The sequence below is a fragment of the Hyaena hyaena genome, unplaced genomic scaffold (assembly GCF_003009895.1).
Source record: "Hyaena hyaena isolate Hyena2069 unplaced genomic scaffold, ASM300989v1 scaffold_49, whole genome shotgun sequence".
NCBI classification, from domain to species: domain Eukaryota; kingdom Metazoa; phylum Chordata; class Mammalia; order Carnivora; family Hyaenidae; genus Hyaena; species Hyaena hyaena.
Window position 1 is genome coordinate 1,054,663 of NW_024080681.1, and position 19,307 is coordinate 1,073,969.

Consider the following 19,307-nt stretch of genomic DNA (forward strand, 5'->3'; position numbering starts at 1 on the left):
ACCTATCATCTGATACCCCTCCACCTGTGTATAGGCATACTAGGTGCTCAGTTAATATTTTTGAGTTGATTGTGACGGAAGAAAAGTTACACTTTAAGTTTCCGCTCCTTTGGGATTAAAGGGCTGCAGAGAAGGGTAAAGCGAAAACTGGGCTCCAGGCCCCCAGGTTAGAGACACGCGGGGGTGGGGGTTGTGAAACAGGGAGTTTGGAAAGTTGGAGGCTTGGAAAGAAAGACACCCGGCGGTGGTGGAGGGGCGCTGGGAGGACATTCCGATCCCGGGCGGGGCGAGGACAAAGCGTCGCGGGAGAGAGGTGCGAGGCGCGAGGTGAGGCGCGACGGGGTGCGGGCGCGGGGCGGTGCGCGCGGCCAGCGCGCGCAGGGGTGCCGAGGGACGGAGGGCGGTGCGAGGGGCCGAGGCGGGGCGGGGAGCGAGGGGCGCGCCTGCCCCGCGGCCGCCCGGGCGGGTCTCGCCCCCGCGCGGCCCCCTGCCCCTCCTCCCCAGAGGGCGGGGCGGGCTCGCCCGGCCTCCTGGCGGCGCCGCGGCTCCGGCACTCGGGCCGGGCTCTGCTGGCTGCGGCGGGAGCGGGACCCGGGCGGCGGTGAGTGAGGCGGGAGCGGGCGCGGGGCCGGGGCAGACGCGTCTCGGAGGCGGCGGGGCCGCAGAGGCTGGGGCTCCGCCAGGTGCGCGGGGGCGCGTCCGCCCTGCGGGCAGGGGCCCGTGCAGCGCCGGCCGGCGGGCGCGCGGCGCCGGGGTGGAAGGTGCGCTCGCAGCTCCGGCCCGCCGCGCGGCCGAACATATGGTGGGGACTCCTGGCGGAGCGGCGTCGGGGCTGGGGCAGGGCCTCCCTGCAGGGAAGCCGGGTTGGCAGCCTTCGCCCCGGGCCTGGATCCCCGGGTTCCTGTGACAGCTGCGAGTGAGCCAGGGTCCCACACGGAGCCCTTCAGCCCCAGTCCCACCCCGTTTTAGTTAATTTCTCGGCGTGCTCCTCCAGACCGGCCCTTGCGAAGAAAGGGCTGGCGGCCGTGGCGCCCTCTCCCTGGCCCTCCCCGTCCGGGCAGGTCTTCCTCAGAGCCCATAGCCTCGCTTTCCAAGGGACTTTTCCGCGTTGCATCACTGTTTGGCCCCTAGACAGGTGTTTGGCGATCAGGTTGGAGTTACACAGGATTTTTAAAAACTTTGTATACTTATTATACCCAAGGAAGCACTGCCCTTCCAGCGCTGCTCACAACACGTTCATCAACGCACGAACTTGGCTGCACGTCTGAGAGGGGGTGTGTGTGTGTGTGTGTGTGTGTGTGTGTTTAAATACCGATGCCTCTGTCCCACCTCTAGAGATCCTGATTCAGCGGGTCCGGTCGGAGGGCAGCCTGGAGGATGGCATTAAAAAGCCAGGTGATTGCAGTGTGCGGCCACACTTGCCCCCACAGCCTCTCGTTGAAGTACTAGAGAATGATGGATGCTCCCAGAACTCCTCTCAGGCACTCTTAATTCTGCCTTCTGTAGGCCGCCTCTACCTGGGGAGTCTGTTGGTGGGTACTTTCCACCCTTAGACTGCAGATGGTGCCTTTTTCTGGAGTACGCTCTGTTTCTGCTTTTCTGTTTACAGTAAATATTGCCTGGGCACTTTCTGCCAAGGAGGTGGGAGTGTAGGAATTAAAGCCACAAAGTCCTTGCACGATCAAGGTTATAATAGAGGGTTGTCCTGTTCCGCGAAAACAGTGATACTGTGACTTGTCCTATTTGGAAAGGATTTCAGATTAAAAAGAGGAAAAATACTTTAGGAATCCATTAACTTTTGGAGCCCCTCTGCGACTGGTACAACGATTTTGCTTAAGTGTGAAGATTTGTCTTTCAAGAAAGCGAGCTAACGAGATCCTTAAGATTTCGTGGTTGATTCTGTGTTATTGTGTGTGCATTTGTGAGTTAAACTTTTTCCTGTTATGATTAAGCCCAGCAGATATAACACAGTGTATATTTCTTGTTAATTTTTTTTAATGTTTTATTTATTTCTGAGAGAGAGAGAGAGAGAGAGACAGCGTGAGCAGGGGAGGGTCAGAGAGAGGGGAGATACAGAATCTGAAACAGGCTCTGAGCTGACTGTCAGCACAGAGCCCAGCACGGGGCTTGAACCCACGAACCACGAGATCATGACCTGAGCTGAAGCCGGGTGCTTATTTAAAAAAAATTTTTTTTTAATGTTTTACTTATTTCTGAGAGAGAGTGTATATTTCTTGTTGATAGAATATCTGAGTTATGGAATTGGTGCTTTACTATAGCAATGCACATCTGTGGTGAATCTTTAGCCACTTCTCGGATGACCTTAAAAATGATAGGGGAATAAGACTAAAGAAAAATTGAACATGAGCATATACATACATTGATTAAATTTGATCATACATATTTTATTTAAAAAGTGTGTTTTCAGTGTCCATGTTATTGTGACAGTCTTCTGTCATCCAAGTCTGATGTTTGTGTTAGAGTCCTACCTGGACGTGGCTACCTGGCCACAAACCAGGGGATTTTATTTTCTCTGAGGTGCCGACTGGCCCTCTTTCTTGCATTTTTCTTACCAGTGATGTTTCTAGCCCCTAACAGGAGTCAAAAAGAACATTCATTTTGAAAAAGAAGGTTGTGTAGTTTAGCCTGTTGGACTTTCTTCTTCCCACCTTCGCTACCATCCCCTGTTCCCGTCCCTGCGTTCAGTTGCTGGAAGTGGGGCGGCTGTGGGAGTGGTCTTAATTGTGCTGGCTCGGGAATGGAGGTTGTGTGGAGTGCACGGTCTCACAGGGTGGCCCCTGACCTGGGTCCTCAACCTTTGGGGAACAAGACCATATGGAAAGTGTTTTCCTACCGTTGATTTTTTTCTTTTTCTTTTTCTTGGACCAGGCCAACAAAATGAAGGCTGGCTTATTTTGGTATTGCGTGACTTGTAACCTTTCTAATCTTGTCACCATTTACGGGGAAAATGTTTATTTGAGGATACTAGTTGAACTCCTGGTGTCTGAAAAGTTGCACTTGAACAGCAATACTTATGCTGTGAATATAATAGTATATTCTGGCCCGATTAAAAAGAAAAAAAAAAGTAAGAAAGAAAAAGCGCTTGTAACTGTGGATCTAAACAGATTTATTGAAACATTTCTTACTTTGAGGTAACACCTAAGATCTGATACTTTTTTTTTTTTGTTTAAGTTTTGAGAGAGACCGAGAGAGACAGAGGGTGAGCAGGGGAGGGACAGAGACAGAGAGACAGAAACACAGAATCTGAAGCAGGCTCTGGGCTCTGAGCTGGCAGCACAGAGCCGGATGCGGGGCTCGAACTCGTGAACCACGAGATCATGACTTGAGCTGAAGTTGGCCGCTTAACTGACTGAGCCCCCCAGACACCCCTCTAAGCTCCGATTTTTTTTTTAAATATTTTTATTTATTTCTAGGCAAGAGAGAGAGAGATAGTATCAGCAGGGGAGGTTTCAGAGAGAGAGGGAGATAGAGACTCTGAAATAGGCTCCAGGCTCTGAGCTGGCAGTCAGCACAGAGCCCGACGCGGGGCTCGAACCCACGAACCGCGAGATCATGACGGATCTTAAGTCGGACGCTTAACCGACTAAGCCACCCAGGCGCCCGTAAGCTCCGATATTCTAAAGTGATCGGGAGTGAAGAAAAACAAGAAGAAAGGTAATAATGAGGGGCTTCCTCATTTAGGGAAAGGGTATACTGCACTCAGAAGTGTGATCCTTGATTTGTGTTACGAGCACACTGCCCTATTGGTTTCCTCTTCTTTTGTCTCTTAAGTAGGGACGTTAGCCTGCCTGTACTGTTGAGCAGTGGGGTGGTTAAATAAATGCAATGCTTCCTTCACTCCCTTCCCCCCCCCCAAAAACCAATTTATTTAAGAGGTGCCATTGACCTTTAAAAAAAACCAGCTGATTTTGTGCTTTTCCTTTGTTTCCCCCCACTGATCCTGGCACTCACGCGCAGGGCAGTGGCTGGGAGGCTGGCATCAGCAGAGAAAACCAAAGTTCAAGGGAACTGAAAATTGGGTAATTTTCTCTGAATGACCAAATGGTTACTTTATTCTGTCACATGACATTGCTGTTATCAAGAAACAGGTTATGGCATGAAGACTCTGAAAATGGAAATGGAAAAAATAAAGGGGGAGGATGTGATGGGACTATCACCATGGTTGATGGATGGCCTTTTGCATAGGGGAAGCTTTTTGAAGTTTGCAATCAAACACCCCAGTTCCGACCTGTCTTTACTCTGTCAGGCAGTGTTGTCCGTCCGCCCCTCCGGGAGACGGTGCTTTGGCTTAAATTCGCACCAAGTTTTTGTCATTTCATTTCTTTGTTCACTCATTGAACAAATACTTATACAACCCCTCTTAGTGCCAAAGCTTGGCATTCCTTATTGAGTTCTTGGTGAACAGGGTACATACAGCCCCTGACTTGATGGAGCTTAATGTCGGTGGAGCTGAAAACTGGGCCGGTGGAGGTGAAGACTGGGCCACGGTAAGTTGGGAACTCTTATGATCACGGGGAGCGCAAGGAATTGTGGGGGGTGGCCGGGTAGCCCCTGGCTAGCCCCACCTGGATAAATGCCGTCTGGGTTCATTGGCACAGCAGGCAGGGGGCAGGGGTGGCGGGGAAGGGCTTTGCTGGTATTTAAATTAAAAGTTTTAAATGACTGGCTTCAGATAGTTTTCTGATAGGGAGGGAAGGTCATGGTGAGAGGTGGAGGGGAGGGAAGAGGGGGGACGGATTCTGGCAGATGCATTTGTTTGAAGTGGTGCTTAACCGAGCAGTGCAAGGGTATTACCTGCGGCTGGGAAGCGGGTAGAGAATGTGGCTGGGTGGTAGCTGTGAATGTAATAGTAGGGGCTGCCTCTGCCGGGGCAAGAGCCTCGTGGTACCACGTTTAAGAGGCAGTCATTGGGCTTGTAGACCCAGAGGTTTGGTTCCCGCTTGCAGCTCCAGCCAGCAGGCGACATTCATTCTTCATCATTCTGTTGTCACTTAAGCTCACGTTTCCTCGGACAGACTGAACACTGGACTTCACACTGTTTTTCCCTCGGGAAGGTGGTTTCCAAAGAGTTGACCCATTGGGCTAATAACCCAAGGGTTATGAGAGGAGTTACTGTTTGTTTCCGGACCGCCTTCCAAGTGCCAGGTAGTGTGCACAGCACTGGTCTGCCACAGCTCTGAATCTGTTCCTACCTGAAGAGGCAGGTGGCAGTGGCCCCACTTTACAGATGAGAAAACTGAGGCGGAAAGAGAGCCCTTGAATCCTGTGGTAGTTCACTGCGCTGCAAAGAAGTAGCAGAGTTGAGGTTCGAGAGCCTTCCATTTTTTTTTTCTGCTGCTCCGTGTACCTCTTAAGCAGAGCTGATTAAGAAATTGTGTTTTCAGTGCCCTATTTTTCTAATATCCAGTCTTCTTAGGTCTGGATTGATTTGTCATTTTCCTTTACTAGATGACATGTAATGTTAGACTGAAGACCACTGTGGGCTTGTCATCCTAAGGGAAGTTTTATGGAATCGTATGGGATTTTTTGTTTTTTTTTGTTTTGTTTTGCTTCTTTTATTTTTATTTTTATTAAAACATTTTTTAATGTTTATTTTTGAAGGAGAAAGAGAGAGAGAGAGAGAGAGAGAGAGACAGAGTGTGAGCTGGGGAGGGGCAGACAGAGAGGGAGACACAGAATCTGAAGCAGGGCTCCAGGCTCTGAGCTGTTAGCACAGAGCCTGAAGCGGGCTCGAACCCACAAACTGTGAGATCATGACCTGAGCTGAAGTCAGATGCTTAACCAAATGAGCCACCCAGGCGCCCTGCACTTTTTAAATTAATTAATCAATCAATCAATTTTTAATTTTTTTGTGTCTGTTTTATTTTGAGAGAGAGACAGAGAGTGAGCAGGGGAGGGTCAGAGAGAGAGGGAGACAGAATCTGAAACAGGCTCCAGGCTCTGAGCTGTCAGCAGAGAGCCTGACATGGGGCTTGAACCCACAGACTGAGATCATGACCTGAGCCGAAGTTGGACACTTAACCGACTGAGCCACCCAGGCGCCCCCCTGCACTTTTATTTTTTAATGAAAAAAGTGTTCAGATGTTTGCCTTCCATTGTTTCAACAAAGACTCAACTTCTGCTTAATAGCAGATCATGACCTGAACTGAAGTCAGACGCTAAACCTACTGAGCTACTCAGTTGCCCTTTGTTTTGCTGTTTAATGGAGAGTGTAGATTAGGCTGTTTACAAAGGCTCTGAAAGGATCCCAAATCCCAGGTGAGAGTAACACATGTCCACATTTTTTCAAGCTCTGCAAACTTCTGAGTTTCTGTAGATAATTGGTTGTGAGGTCAGAAATTAAAAACAAAATTCAGTGTTGAACATTCTGGAGCAAAATAAAGCTGTGCACGTTCACTTCTTATTTATGTAGTACTTTGGACAAAAACTAAACTTTGCTGGATAAATAATTATCTCCAGCTCCTAAAATTACAGGTAGTAAGGGCTTCCAGGCCCTATGCGGCTATCATTAGTAGAGGTGTGTTTAAAACAGGGTTAGTGAGTGTGTGTGCATTACTGCACTGGGTTCTAGCTCAGTATTTCAACCTGAGAAGGATCAGCGGCAGAGAACATTTGCAGGGGCCTCAGTGGAGGGTGGTCATGGAGTTAGCGTGTTTGGGATTAGAGCACACAGGGCGTTGGTCATGAGCATGGATCCTTTCTGCCAGCCTGGCTGGCAGCCTGTGTACAGGGAGGAGCTTATTCCCTGCCACCCAATCACAGGCGGTTCTGCTTGCCTTAGGTAGAGTACACAGTGGTTCAGGTTGTTACTATGTAGTGTTTTTTGTTTCAAAGAACTTTAAAGCCCCTGTATTATTAATAATCTTTCACTCTTGTTATCTTGCCTTCATCTCAGAGGACTGAGCGAAGGTAACCAAGATTTTCTAGTTTTGGCTTTAATAATTCTCTTGGTTTTTACCTCGGACTTCCGCTGGCTTTCTGTCCTTCTATTTTATTGCATTTGAAACAGGCCTTCTGCTTTTCCTTGCAAATCTGTGTTGTGGTCCGTACAAAGTCCTGCCCTGACCAGGACTCCTCTCTGGGATCCTGTGACATCACTGTTAGTAGTCTTGTTTTCCAGGTGAGGGACCTGGTGAGGTCCGGAGTCAGGTACCAAGTCGGGGTTCAGGGAATCTGTCTCAGAATTTCAGACCCTAAACAACTGGTCTCTTTGGACTTCATTTGAAAAGAAAAATAAATGGCTGAGCTCTCAACGCTACGAAGAGGTTCTGGTATATTCTGTGAGTCAGTATGTATCCTTGAACTTCATTGTAGCTGTATTGGTCTCCTTTTTAAAAGACCTTTGCCTATGAGATTTTTATCCTCCTTAATGAAAACAGTGACTTACTCAGAATTACACAGTGGCAGCTGAAAAGTCATTTAGCCTCTCTCCTTGCCCTAATCTAATATCAAAAACCTGGAAAGTTTACTGAGCTTGTGATTACAGTGGAAGCTTTAGGACCTGGAGAGGAAGTGATAGAGAAAGAATGGAGGGAGAGATAAGAGAATAATTTGCAAAGAGACTGCAGGGTGGATTTTACCAAATTTAAGATTTCTTTTACTCGAGAGTTTCTGGTTTGGGGCTCTGTCCCCTTTGTTCCAGATGTAGGCAGATCAGCTCAGCCTTGTCTGTTGCCTGTGGCCACTTGTGAATTTTTTTGGGGGGTGGGCTGGGGGTGGTGGACGCAGGGTGAGGAAGAGGGGAATTGGGAGGGATTAAAGTCCCTGGTTGCCTGGTGTGCAGCCTGCTCAGGACATGACCACCTCTTATTATAGGACTGGGTCCCTGCAGTGAGTCCAGCTTCTCGGGTGAGAGGCAGCTGGGTGGTATACAGAAGAGCGAGGGTGGTCTTCAGATTTCCCAGGAGCCCTGCCCAAGATCAGTTAATTCACTCAATTGCAGCAAATCATCCTGCCAGCAAATCATTTCCAGCCTTGTCTGAGAGCTTTTAATATAACAGCTCTAGGAAATAGGGACTACCATATACCCATTTTACAGGTGAGGGAAACAAGGCCGTGAGAAACTGGGTAAGCTGCCAAAGTTGTGTGTAGGATCCAGAGTTCAAACCCGTCTCGCCCTTCGCTGTGCTATTAATGACTCAGATGGCCTCTTCAGACCCAGACCTCTGGTTTCTGCACTGGCTCTTCATTTCTTTGACCATAAGGCCTGCTTGCAGAGGCCTTTATCTCACGGTTAGAACACCATTGGAGCCCTTTGCCTACCTGTTCAACTCCCACAAACCTGTAAACAAAGCTATAAAGAGGAGGGGGTCTCTCCAGTGACTTTGTATCTTTGGATCCAGCAGCAAGTAGGTGCTTGGTGACCTTTTGTGGAAGGAAGGATGGAAGGCAGCTGGCCTTTTGAAACTTGATGTCTCTGTGTGTCTTCCATCTCTAGCAGCTACAGTGGTTTCTAAACAGAAAAGAAGCACAAGAGTGAGCATGGGGGAATGTTTCATAAAAGTAATCAGAATTTCTGGGGGAAAAAAAAAAGCCCTCCACGTTTAAAACATGTATTTCAAGTTCCTGAGGCCAGGATCCTATGTTTATGCTTCAAGCATTTATTATTCACAGGGCTTGCCTCCCCCCAGCTTGTGGATTATTCTGTGAGTTAAGAGGTCCTTCAGACTCTCAGACATTGCTGGGACTGCTCTTATCTGCAGAGGCAGTGGAGCATATTTTCTTTGGGGTTGAGCACGAATACCAGGAGGGTTCAGGCCCACCGTCCATTTTTCCTAAGGCAGGACGCAGGGTCACATTTAAATACACATAGCAAGTCGCTCTGTCCCTTGTATCCTCATTGCGCCTTCACTCCACGGGGTGAGAGTCTGGGGGTTTCTGCTGGCGTTGGAAGCCGCTGCTGCCCTTTGCTGGGAGTGTGGTGCCCTGGCAGCTTCCTCTTCCATTTTGGATTTGTTTTCTCGCCTATAAAATGGAATGTCTTATTGGGTTGTTAGGGCCACATCTCTTTGATAGTATAATTTTTTTAATTAAAACAATTTTTTTTATGTTTTATTTATTTCTGAGGGGGGGGGAGGGAAAGAGGGAGAGAGACAGCGTGAGCAGGGGAGGATCAGAGAGAGAGAGGCAGATACAGAACCTGAAGCAGGCTCCAGGCTCTGAGCTGTCAGCACAGAGCCCGACATGGGGCTCAAACCCATAAACTGTGAGATCATGACCTGAGCCGAAGTCGGACGCTTAACCTACTGAGCCACCCAGGCACTCCTCTTTGACACTATAGAGTGACTCTCACATGGGACCCCACAGGGGACCTTTGGCAATCTCTGGGTACTTTCTTGGTTTTCATGGCTGGGGGGTGGCGGTGGCTACTGGCATCTAGTGCACAGAGTCTAGGGATGCTACTAAACACCCATAGCACACAGGACAGCCCCCACAACAAAGAATTATCTGGTCCCAAATGTCAGTCATGCCAGGCCCAGAGCCCTGACAAGGTAAGACTTGTAGCAGTGGTGGCTTTTTTTAAACATTCTTATTAAAGGGAGAAAGGGACACAGGGCCAGTGACAAAGAGCCCTCCTTTCTTAAGTAGGGAGAAGGGAATGGAAATTAAGCTTTTACTGATGCTTCTTGGTTACCCCACAGATGCCCCTCAAGTGTGAGAAATAGCTACTTTCCTCTCCGGTAAGCGGTTCTCAACTTCATTTGTAACTTGCTTGTGTCTATTTACATATAAATAACACATAACATTTGCATACAAATAACTAATATGCTAAAACCCTTAACCTCTCTGGGTAGTTAAAACTGAGCCCTGAAGGCAGGCAGCAGAGTGGGGCCCTGGCTTCCGAAGCCAGGCTCCAGCTACCTGTGTGGCCTAGGGTCAGCCACAGATGTGGTGAGGCTCACTTTTCTTTTCGTAACAGAGGACCGGCAACCCTCCTGTCTTCCCTGCTCCAGGACTGACTGCACACGTAGAAATAGCCCTACACGCATGAGGATGTGGTATGGCTGCCCAGGCACACCTTTCAGTCACGTTTTTCAGAGAACCCTGTTCATAAGTGACCGCTCAGTATGTGCCACTGAAGGATTAGGGCTCAGTAGCCAAGGAATGTTGTGCTGCTGGCCAGGTGGTAAACGACGCCCGGAAAAACATTCCTGCAGCATAGCATGTGATTCGTGGCTGAGAGTATGCGTGTGGGTGGGCACTGCCTGGTCACCCCACCTCTAGCTTCGCCCTTTGGCTTTTCCCAGGTTATGTGACCCTGGGCAAGCTCCTTGACCTGCTTGAGCCTCAGTTTCCTTGCCTGTGAAATGAGGCTGCCGGTACTACCACCACCGCCACCCACCTGAGGATAACCCGGGGCAGGGGAAGTGACGTGGCCTTGAGGAGTGCGCGGCGTGCATGGGAAGCGTAGTCCAATAAATGCGTTGTTATCAATAAAATAATACTATTTATTATTTTGGCCAGTCGTATGTGTCATTTTTCTCGGGTGAGGAAGGGATTACCCCTGGGTTAGGAGCTGAAGAAGGTTTTCTCTGGAGTTCCTGGTATCCTTTAACCTTCCATTGTAGTAAGATACACCCAACTTGAACTTGGCCATTTTAACCAGTGTAACTTGAAGCAGTTTAAATTTTAAGTGGCATCAAGTACTTTCCCAGCATCGTGCAACCATTACCACCATCTAATTCTGGAACTTTTTCATCCACCCAGAGGGAACCCGTGTCCCACAGAGCAGTCACTTCATGTTGGTCCCCGCTCCTCTCAGACCCTGCAGCCCTGGTTTCCTCTCTGTCTCTGTGGAGCTGCCTGTCCTGGACATTTTATCTAAATGGCACGCTACAGTATGTGGCCTTCGTGGCTGGCTTCTTGGACTCAACATCGTGTTTTCCAGGTGTATCCATGTGTCACAGCAATTGCGAGCACTTCATGCCTCCCGACCTGGTCTTTTGGGAGAGCAGCCCCAGCCTCTGTTTCGTTGGCCTCTTCTTTTTTTTTTTTTTTTTTAATGTTTTTTAATTTTTATTTCTGAGAGAGAGACAGCGTGAGCAAGGGAGGGTCAGAGAGAGAGGGAGATACAGAATCCAAAGCAGGCTCCAGGCTCTGAGCTAGCTGTCAGCACAGAGCCCAACGCGGGGCTTGAACCCACAAACTCTGAGATCATGACCTGAGCTGAAGTCGGATGCTCAACTGACTGAGCCACCCAGGCGCCCCCGTTGGCCTCTTCTCTTCCCAAGTCCTGTCCTTGTTTGCAAGCGTTTCAGTGTCTGTCTGCATTTCTTTTGGCCCCTTTTGGCCAGCCTTATTTTTTCCACTTTTCCCATCCAGTGATTCTAATGGCCCTTGAAATGAATATTGGAATGAAGTGCTCAGCCGGGTCCTTGGTGCTGCTGGGGAGTAAGGTCTTATCAGGTGTTTTGTTTCTGTTGAAGAATTAGCAGCAGGAGTGCACACCAGGGCCTTGAGTTGAGCTTCATTTCCCCAGGACAGTGTGGCAGGTTTTAAAAACAAGTGTCTGGAAAACACCTCCCAGGCCCTTTTTATTCCTCTGTTTAAAAGCTTTCCACAATGAGAAGTGGCCCTCAATTAAGTTGGTTAATAAAAACCTCCCTCTGTTTTAAAGCATTCTTGGGAAGTGTTTACACTGAACGCCACTGTGGGTTTCTAAATGAGAAGCTGTGGAGTGAGTGATCCTTAACCTGTGACTTTAATAATATCCTTTGCTTTGGATTTCCAGGTGGAGGCCTGGGCCAGATTTGTAGCTTGTCATTGATCCAGACAATCTTGACTCTATCCTGTCCTTCCCTCCCCCTTCAGCCAGACCCGGTAGAAGACTGGACAGGCCTGAGCAGCGCAGAGATGTAAACCAGCTCACCGGGAGAGGCCTGGGCTGCAAGGGGTGATGTGTTCCCTTGTTCTGACCTTAGTAATAGGGTGGGGGGGCTTCAGTAAGAAGAGATTAAAGCATTTAGGAGAACAGCTCAGAGCTTCTGAGGTTCTGGGTCCTTTGGGAGAGGCCTGAGCTTTTCCGCCAGGATTCGGAACTTTCTTGGGCTAAGGAGGCCATGGGCGCTTCTACCTAAGGAGGCTCTGCTTTTGTTCTGATTCTGGAGAGATGAGTCGGCTCCACCAAGAGGAAGCAGGACGTTGGTTACTTTTGGGGACTCACGGGAGTTTCTTTCTTTGGAAACGTTAAGAGTTGATCACAGAGAAGCATGCAGAGAAAAGCTGTGTCCTGAAATGACGATCTAGGATGTCTTCCCTTCGTGCTGCTTTCCCGGAGATCGATCGGCATTACTCTGGCGAGGGCAGGAGGGAGGGTGGGGAAAACCCAGAGTCACCGGCACAGGTGACTGTTGGGGTTTACAGAGAGGCAGCAGGGCCTGGTGGTTACCAGCCTGGACTCTGGCTCTGGGCTTGTATGTTATGTGAGGTGTGTCTCAACTGCTGAGAACAATGTCTGGATAGGGAAGTGTGTATTTGTGTGTTCTTACTATTCTGACACTTCGCTTTTGTGAATTCCCAGTTAAAACTGTGGAAACCCTCCTTGTTTTCAAAGCGAATTCACCTCTGTACCCAGCAGGCTTGTGCAATCCGCAGGAGAGGGTGATGTCACTGGACCCTTACAGAACGACATGCAGATGGAGAAATCATGCTTGATGACTTTGTGAAAGTTCTTTGAGGGAGAAAATAAATGTGGGAAGAAGGGCAAACCCACAGATACAATTTTAGATTTCCAAAAGACCTTTGAAAAGACTTCATGCCCAAACCTGTTAAATGTATGAATCCCTTATAATTCTCTGTGTGGAGGTGAAAGTAAGAAGGAATATGGCTGAAACCCATCTTCTGTTTGTCCTGAATAAGAGGAGAAAGGGGATGGTGAAATCTTCATGTTTGCAGATGAAATGAAATCCTTTTAAAAGTAGAATGCGGGGCACCTGGGTGGCTCAGGTCATGATCTCGCGGTTTATGAGTTCAGGCCGTACTTTGGGCTTGGTACTATCACTGCAGAGCTCACTTCAGATCCTCTGTCTTCCTCTCTCTGTCCCGCCCCGCCTCCCCCCACTTGTGCTCTCTCTCAAAAAAATAAATAAAAGTGAAATGTAAAGATGTTGGAGTTAAACCATAAGGAGTTTTAGTTTTGGATGCTATACAGATATGTCAACTACACTTTTATTTTTTATTTTTAGTTTCTTTTTAGGTTTATTTATTTTTGAGAGAGAGAGCAAGCACAAGCGTGGGAGGGGCAGAGAGAGAGAATCCAATGTCAGTGTGGAGCCTGATTTGGGGCTTGAGTTCACCAGCTGTTGGATCATGACCTGAGCTGAAATGAAGAGTTGGACATTTAACAAACTGAGCCATGCAGGTGCCCCTATTTTTATTATGTATTTTTAAATGTTTATTTCTTTTGAGAATCAGAGAGTGAGCAGGAGAGTGGGGGAGGGGCAGGGAGAGAGGGAGAGAATCCCAAACAGGTTCCATGCTCACACAGAGCATAAACCGTGAGGTCATGAGCTGAGCAGAAATCAAGAGTCAGATCCTTAACTGACTGAGCCATCCAGGCACCCCTGTCAACTACACTTTTATTTTTTTTTTATTTTTAAATAGTTTATTGTCCAATTAGTTTCCACATAACACCCAGTGCTCATCCCCACAAGTGTCCTCCTCCATGCCCATCCGCCCTCCCCCCCACATCCATCAGTCCTCAGTTTTTGTCAGCATTCAAGAGTCTCTCATGGCTTGCCTCTCTCCCTTTCCCCCACCATTTCCGCCCTTCTTCTCCCCCTTGTTCCTCCGTCAAGTTCCTCCTAATCCTCCTATACGGGCAAACATATGGTATTTGTCCTTCTCTGCCTGACTTATTTCACTCAGCATAACACCCTCAAGGTCCATCCATGTTGCTACACATGGCCAGATTTCATTGTTTCTCATTGCCATGTAGTATTCCATGGTATTGTCAACTACACTTTTAAGTAATTCGTTTGTGCTCAGTGGCCACACCTGAGCTGGGCACCAAGGGTTGGGACCAGGCACTGTATGTGCTGCCTCACATGCTACAGCTCACGGGTGCCTGGGAAATAGATGTTGAATGAGTAAGTGAAAATTAATAGAACCAAGGAGTTCATTAAAATAGACGGCAAGTTTTTTCTGTCTTTTAAAAAATAACTTCTCATTTCTTTTAATTAAATAAATTTTTAAAAATGTTAATACTTATTTCTGAGAGAGAGAGAGAGAGAGAGACAGCATGAGCAGGGGAGGATCAGAGGGAGAGGAAGACACAGAATCTGAAACAGGCTCCACGCTCTGAGCTGGCTGTCAGCACAGAGCCCGACACGGGGCTCGAACCCACAAACCGTGAGATCATGACCTGAGCTGAAGTCGGATGCTTAACCGACTGAGCCACCCAGGCGCCCCCAATTAAATAGTACATTTGTAGAGGAAAGTAGATTCCACCATCAATAAACATACAGCCAGGGTCACTTAAATGCATAAATGTTGAATATCATCCCTTCTGTGATTTAATCCAGGACAGTAAATGGATGGGATGAATAGAAGCTTTGTTAACATAGACCCCTCTACCTCGATAGGACTAGGAACGTTGGGTTTTGTTAGACTAAAAAGACTCTTGTAGGAATGAGTTGCCCTTGTACTTCCTGATCTCCTCAGCTCCCTGTGGTGTAGCACTGCTTTATGTGTGTTTGATGAATGAAGGTAAGACCTTAAAATAAGCACAAATGTGTTATTATTTCATGCCTGTTATGTTCCTGGCAAACTTATCACTGTTTTTGGCCTTACAGCGGTTATATTCGTTTTTGCTGTGTGATAGTGCTGGGTGACAACCCCAGATCTCAAGGCGTCACAACCACAAACATTTATTTTCCCACTTGCTCGTCTTGATTATGTGTGGTTAGGTTGACCTAGGCTGGCCTTGACTGGGCCAGGCTTTCATTTGGCTTCAGGTCTATTCCACATGTGCTTCCTCTGGGGCCCGGGCTGAAGGGGGAGCAATTACCTAGTGTAGGTTCATCTCGTGGCACATCTTTCTAGCAGAAGATATCAAGTGGAAATGCGTGGTGGCTCTTAAGAGTTTGGCTCATAACTGCTGAAAATCTGCCAACATTCCATTAGTCAACACATGGCTGAACCCAACCTCAGTCTGGTGGGGAGGCATGCGTGGTCCATTCTGGTGGGGGTCACATGGCAGGGAGGGTGCACATATTACCCCATTGCAGGGGAGTGAAGCCCTGGAAGATCTGGAAAACTGGCCTTTTGGCAACTTGCGGAGCCTAGGGCAGCTGGGTGAAGAATCGTAGATGTTTTGTCCAGGTACCAGCTGAAGCCTTGGTAATTATCATAAATTAGCCTGACATGCACTGCCGCTTGGCTAGCCAAACATCACCTCATGTTCATTCACGGTGATGGTGCTCCTAGGGGTTCCGCTTATCTGTGGGAGGGGCAGAAGTGATCAGCTGGGGTTCCCTCTGGTCAGTAGTCGTGACCTGACAGGCTGCCCACTGTGATGGCAGGAGAGTGACAGGTAGAGAGAGCAAAGAAGACAAAGAACTGAAGTATCCATGGCGGCTGGGGGTTTGGCTTACCCTTTGCAAGGTCCCTTCTCAGCATTGGTCTTTGGGAGTGAGCCTAAATCCCACCTTTAATAGTCACTGACACTCTTTATCATCAGGGCCTTCATGCATGCTGTCCCTATCTTTTTTTTTTTTTTTAATGTTTATTTTGAGACCACAAAAGAGTACATGTATGCAAGCAGGGGAGGGGCAGAGAGAGGGAGAGAGAATCTTAGGCTCCATGCTCATCCCAGAGCCCGACATGGGGCTTGATCTCACAACCACGAGCCCATATCAAGAATCAGAAGCTTAACTGACTGAGACACCCAGGCGCCCCACTGTCCCTGTTTTTATAAGGACCCTGTGCCTTAAAAAAGTTTCCAGAGTCCTCCTTTTGTATATGAAGAAACAGGCCTCAGGAGGCTTATTACATCACTTCTCTTCAACCAAGTGGCTCATGGGTAGTGGATCCAAACTAGGTCATCCAGTTCCCAGTCTAGGGTTTGCCCTTCCACACACCCTGACTGTCTTAGCGCAGGCAGAGAATTGTGACTGGCTTTAAGGCATGACAGCATATCCTATATCCGGTATGTGACAGTGTCTGCTTTCCCGAAGCAGTCAGGTAAGCCTCCTGCCTCAGAGCAGCGCCTTGGGAGGCACAGAATGAAATGTTGGGCGAGAGTAGTCAGCCCTTGCGTTACTTTGCAGTGTGTCCTTTCTTAGTGAAGGCTCTCCAAGGGAAAAAAGACTCTGGCCATTAAGTGCAAATGCGCTGAGGATAGTTGGGGACTAAAACCGTGAGAAGCCAAGGCTGTGAGGGGACAAGACTCATGCGTGCCATGGGTGAGATTATAAAGCCAGTGGACTTCTTTTTGGAGAGCAGTTTGGCAGTGGGGATACTTTCAGCAGCTAGTAAATAGAACCCAATAAAAAGTGGTTTAAGTAATAAAGACATTTATTATCTCATGTAAACCAGAAGTCCAAAGCTAGGGCAGATTGGACATTAATTAATAGAATGCCCAGATGCATTTCCTCTTCTCTCTTTGGCAGCTTCAGTGTTTGGCACCTGTCCTCAAGCTTGTCTCCCCATGGCCCTGTTGTGGCTGCCGCTGATCTAACCTGAGTCCTCATAAACAGAGATGGCCAGAGGCAGGAAAAGAGGAGAGCGGAGAAAACCTCTGCTAGGAGCCCCCTGCAGAACTTCCGTGTCCCCTTTGGCCAAACTGGGTCAGAGGCCCACACCAGAACCAATGACTTGCATAGGGAGAGGTGACTCCCATGGTTTGCTTCGACCTGTCTCTGGGTTAGAGACGCAGCCTTCCCTGAAGCACATGGGTACTGGGGGGAGAGGGACAACACTGGAGCTTTGCTGGCCAGGAGGAAAGGGGCAGTTGTAGGTAACCTCTGGTGTTGGCCACAGCATTCTCTGTCAAAAGGAGGAATGTGTGCATTCTAACTCGGCCCTTCCACGGTTAGGGACTTATCTTATACCTGCACAGGGGTTCTGGCTAACACACAAGGACATTCACTGCTGCATTATAATAGCAAAACACTGGAAATAACCTAGAAATCTTCCAGTTGTGGACTGGTTAAATAAATTAAGGTGGAAGTACATTATGGAATTGGGCAAATCTGTAAATATTGATAAAGAAAAATTCACAAAATATACTATCAATCCTGCCAAACACAGTACAAATTAGTAACGTATCCTGAGATCCCATTTTTGCTTTTAAAATGGTCTTAATTCTCGGTTGGCAAAGATAAATTTCTGTGAAAAGTCCCAAGAAACATGGTTATTTCTGGCCTGTGGGATTGGTGGCGTGGTTGGGAAGGAGTGTTTCTTTTCAATTTCATGTCTTTCTTGACTGAATTTGATAAAATGGATTACCTTTATAATAGAAAAGAAAATGATAGGTATTCTCTTAGTGTGTGTAGAGCTTAAGGAGAGGAAACTAGGGTTCTAACAAGGGCATTATGAGGGATGGGAGGGCCACTTGGCTCTGTGTCACGGGCTTGAAGGGAAGTTGTGGCAGGAAAAAAGTCCAGAAGTGAAACAAGTCATTTTAAAAAAATCTTCCATGGTATTCTGCACATTGTCTTACACATAGTAGATTCAAATATACATTTGAAGAATGAATGAATATTTAGATCAAGACCCAAAGCAACTTTATGAAGTGCCAGAACCCAGCTTAGAGGCTCAAGTCAGCAAGAAAGTCGATTCTGCTGGAAATTTATTTTGCAAATAAAATATGGCTGCTGTTTCCTCCTATTTCCTTGAGCTTCCAGAATCTAATTCATTGCTAAAAGTCAGAGTATGCAACTTTCTGTTCGTCATCCATCTTAAAGTGAGGTCTGCTGTGCCAAGTTCTGAATAATAAAGCTGAATAAGATTTTTACAAGTAAGGGAAGGGCAAAGACAGGAGCCACCAGTGTGTTAGCTGTGTGTATAGTTGTGGCTTCAATGGAAAAATATCTAGGTGGCCTAGATGGAGCAATTATTTTTTTTAAGCAAAATAAGGCCCTTTGGTACCCCACACTAACAAATCAAAAAATTGTTCATGTTACTTTGATGTTAATAGGAAGAAACTAGATAATAGTAGTGAGATCGGGATTTCTATTTGGCCAGCATTAGTAGAAAAGTGTGAATATGCTTATCGGTGAAATGAAACAATAATATGTAATCGTATTTTTGAGTAGAATTCTCTTCCATGTGGAAAAGCAAAGGCTTACGATTATAAAAAAGTCTTCATCGTAGAGAAGGTGGAGGGAAGGGGCAGTAAAATGAAGAATACCATAACGTGCTGATATTCTTCATAATTCCTTTGCTAGAGGGCTCTCTCTGAATTTGATTCTTGTAAATCAAAGAAAGAATGTTGTAACTGACATTTCCATTAAGTTGCTTTTAACTTTTATACCCTTGGGTTTTAGCATTTAGCACTCTGTAATGGCCACCGGATGCCCACTTTATTCAGACAATAAAGATACCCGTTGAGCTGTGGTAAGATCATTTCCTTTGGAACAAAATGAAAAGCTTTCTGCACTCACAATTGGAGGAAAATGTAAAATTTAGTAGGCCTCTTCTGCTAAGATTGAAAAGAGTCCATGTTTGAACACCATCAACTTTGTGGTTCAAATGTGCTGTGGAAATTTCCAGCCTGCTTTTGAAATAAAAGAAGCAAATCTACCTTTTCAGTGTGTATTTTTGTAATGGGTCCTTAGAAATATTTGGAAGGAGAGTAGTATTTCACATGTTTGTTGGGATCGTTTTGGGATCCAAAGATCCTGAGATCACTGGTACATTATGTTCTAGAGTAGACCTGATTTAAATTACTTAGAGAGAGGGAGGGAGGGAGGGAGGAGAGTGAAGAGGCAGAGGGGAGGGAAGGAGGGTATAGGAGGAAAGAAGGGAGGGAGGAAGGAGGGAGAGAGAACAAGAATTTGTGTGCATGTATGTATACCTATAAACCCAAACGTTTACTTCTCATAATTTTAGTATGCATTTTCATCTGATTTTCAGACAGTCTAATATCTACAAATTCTGTGATTAAATTTGATTATTTTATTATTATTTTTAAGTAATCTCTACACACAATGTGGGGCTTGAACTTGTGCCGGGAAATGAAGTCACATGCTCTACCTACTGAGCCAGCCAGGCCACCCATAAATATGATAATTTTATTTTTCAAATTTATTTTTATTGTTTTTACTTACTTATTTTTAATGTTT

At 47.0% G+C, this 19,307-nt stretch overlaps 1 protein-coding gene across 1 annotated transcript in view; it reads left to right on the forward strand.

Annotated features, from left to right (window-relative positions):
* The first annotated feature begins 556 nt into the window (after positions 1 to 556).
* CGNL1 (cingulin like 1) overlaps positions 557 to 19,307 on the forward strand; it is a 158,350-nt gene continuing 139,599 nt past the window's right edge. The window contains exon 1 of the mRNA XM_039230651.1: positions 557 to 601. The gene's annotated coding sequence lies outside the window, so the exon portion shown is untranslated. The remainder of the gene's footprint in view (positions 602 to 19,307) is intronic.